This window comes from Octopus bimaculoides, chromosome 20, assembly GCF_001194135.2.
Source record: "Octopus bimaculoides isolate UCB-OBI-ISO-001 chromosome 20, ASM119413v2, whole genome shotgun sequence".
Classification (NCBI taxonomy): domain Eukaryota; kingdom Metazoa; phylum Mollusca; class Cephalopoda; order Octopoda; family Octopodidae; genus Octopus; species Octopus bimaculoides.
This window is the reverse complement of record NC_069000.1, coordinates 43,423,325-43,426,701: the sequence shown is the minus strand read 5'-3', so window position 1 is coordinate 43,426,701 and position 3,377 is coordinate 43,423,325. Positions and strand designations below refer to the sequence as shown.

At 37.5% G+C, this 3,377-nt stretch overlaps 1 long non-coding RNA gene across 1 annotated transcript in view; it reads left to right on the top strand.

Annotated features, from left to right (window-relative positions):
• The first annotated feature begins 2,233 nt into the window (after positions 1–2,233).
• Positions 2,234–3,377, top strand: part of LOC106878951 (uncharacterized) — an 8,219-nt gene continuing 7,075 nt past the window's right edge. Inside the window, exon 1 of the long non-coding RNA XR_001410573.2 lies at positions 2,234–2,535. This is a non-coding gene — a long non-coding RNA (uncharacterized LOC106878951). The remainder of the gene's footprint in view (positions 2,536–3,377) is intronic.

Genomic DNA, 3,377 nt, shown 5'->3' with positions numbered 1-3,377 from the left:
ACCGCGACCTGTTCACTGACAAAATTCTGTGCAGCACAGAATTTTGTCAGTGAACAGGTCGCGGTCTCAAAGCGACGAAAATATTTTGACAAATTAAATTTAAATGTTGAAGTGAATCTGACGGCTTTTGTGTGTTATTTTAAATGGCTTATAAACACCTTCCACGCTGCAATTGTTTTCGTTCCAGCACACGATCTCAGATCAGGTCACTTGCTATGCAAGCTCATCTCTGTAATATATATATATATATAAACAATTATACTATATATATATACATACCTATACACACACACTCACATATAAATCGCTCCCAGTAAACTAGCATCTAATCTAACTCATCTCACATGTCATCAAACTATTTGAGAGTGTTGAGATCAAGAATAACAACCTCCCTAGAACAAAATCATCTAAATTGCAGCCAGCATAGCTTTCGTAGTGAGAGGGACTATCTAACACAGCTCCTCCACCACTTTGATGGCATCTCAAATGCACTAAGTGAGGGCTCCAACGCTGATGTCATATACCTTGATTCCAGCAAGCCCTTTGACAGAGTCGACCCCAATATATTGTTAAGGAAACTATCCAACGCTGGAGTCGGCGAAAATCTACTTCAATGGATTAAGTATTTCCTAACAAACAGGATCCACCATGTTGTGGTTGATGATATCCACTCAAGACCAGCAAAAGTCTCCAGCGTAGTCCCGCAGGGTACTGTGGTGGGTCTACTTCTTTTTATTGTCTATTGTCTACTTCTTTTTATTGTCTAGAACATAGCATCATTAAAATATTTTCAGATGACCCTAAGCTTCAGAAAGTCATTAAGGGAGCATATGACCGAATGATGCTTCAATCGGACCTATGCGCAGTAACCCAGTGGGCACACACACACAAAAAAGACAATGTGCAGCTGAACGGAGAAAAAAATTGAGCTTATGGAAAAGAGGGCACACTCAAACAATCATATACACTACCGTCAGGAGACCTACTCGAACCATCGGGTAATCTCAGAGACTTGGGTGTAACTGTCGACAGCAACCTTAGCTGGAGTGTGCACATCAACAAAAAATGTTGGTGATGCCCACAGAATGTGCTCATAGATCCTCAGAACTTTTCAACCTAGGAATAATGAAACCATCATCCTTCTCTTCTCCACATTCGCTAGGTCCCACCTCGAATAATGCTGCCCATTGTGGTCCCCCTACAAAAAACATGACATTATGAAGATCGAAGCGCCACAACGATCAATCCTTAAAATAATAAATGGCATGACGGGACTTCATTTTTGGGCTCGACCTAAACAGCTGAAACCCTATTCTCTGCAACGCCGCCGTGAGCGATACATTATCTGCGGCATGTGGAAAGTATTCCACAAATATTAGCCAAATGAAATCGGTATTATTTTTACAATTCACTCAAGACTAGGCCCCCGTGCGATGCGTCACCTACAAAGGTCGAGATCACATCACATAAGAACATTGTGACACAATTTCTTCACTGAAAATGGTCCTGCTCTTTTCAATGTTATCACGAGAGAAACAAAAGTAGAAAAAGACATCACAACTTTCAAACGGTACTTGGAAAAATTCCTCCAGGAAATACCGGATAAACCACCTACACCTGGATACGTCTTAGCCAACAACTTGAGTGGTCCATGGTGTCCCGAAATAATTAGCTAAAAGTCTTTTCCAGGTGGTGCTATTGAGTTAGTCATGGCCTGGGCCGACAATGGTCAAAGCTAATCTGTTATCTAAGTTATCATATATATGTATATGTATGTAGATATGTGTACGTGTGTGTATATGTATACGTATGTACACATAAATGTGAATGTGTACATAAGTATATATTATATACATATAAACACGCATACATATCTACATATATTTTTATTCTTTTACTTTTATTTTTTATTCTTTTACACACACACACACACACACACACACACACACACATATATACATACATTCACATACAGATGCACATACAAGCGTAATATGTACATATAAGCGTAATACACACATGCCTATGCACCCATACATGCATGCCTACATACATGCATATACACACCATACGTACGTATGTACCGAGACGAAGAGATAGAATACAATGACGTTTATATATTGAATTAAAGGATGGGCCGAGTTGGTTTCAAATACTTCGAAACAAATAAATGGCATAGGACGTCACGTGATTATCGCATTAAATATCACATTTTTTTGTTAGATGTTGCATATATAACAACTTCTCTTAGATATAACATTCAGACATATATATATATATATATATATAACCTATCTGTCAGTTTGGGGTTTATATCAATTAATTGAGATTATTACATAACAAGAAATATAGTTAGACACAAAGAGCTACTGCAAAGTTCTCTATCATTTATAATTAAGTGTGGATTAAATATGATTCCTTGTAGTTATATTACCGTTAATGAGGGGACATGGCATTCTTTCCGTCTGTCTACCAAACTGTTGTTGTTGTTAACGATGATGATGATGATGATGAAGTCGCCTTACACTTCAGCCAGTAAGTAAAAGACAATAACTTTATTTTCTCAACTCACAACTTTCTTTCTCACCCTTCTTACTATCTGTCTGTCTGTCTCTCTGTCAGTTCCTTTGATTCTCTCCCTCAATTTTTCTCTTATTTTCCCTCTTCCTCTCTCATACGGACGCCGTCCTGACATACCCCGTGTCTTTGGGACTTTAATGTTTGTGGAATTGATCCCCTCTTCAGGTGTGACTCGGTTGATTTCTTCCAGAAAGAAAGAAAGAAGAGATGGATCAATCCCGTACGGGGCTGTTATGTTATTTATTTTCTCCCGAAGACAAATTTGATCTTAACAGGGCCTTAGTAAACCGCACAACAAATCTCATATCACACCTCTCAACAAGACAATACATTATACTATGTGGCCATTTTACCTACTAAATATAGACTAAATAAAACCTTGACTGTCGGTAATTTTCCGCAGGTAAGCTAAGATGTTTAAATATACTACATTAAACATCTGTGTGAACTCCTTTATAAAATGAAACTGTGTGTGTGTGTCTGTATGTGTATGACAGCAATATACCATATATAAAAATATATAGAAAAGATATTTTACTTTTGAAATTTATATTCTTCTTCCGCCGAGGTCGCCTTTGCCTTTCGTCCTTTCGGGCTCGATAAATTAAGTACCAGTTGTTGATCTAATCGGGTGGCTGCACCGCTCCAAAAATTTCGAGAGAAAACAAATTGAAAGGTCAATGTATATATTCATTCAGTCCCTATTAAAGAAGTTCTCCATGGTATACAAAATACATACATAGATGCATTCATCTATATGATATATAAAAAAAATTCGAAGAATTTATAAGTACATA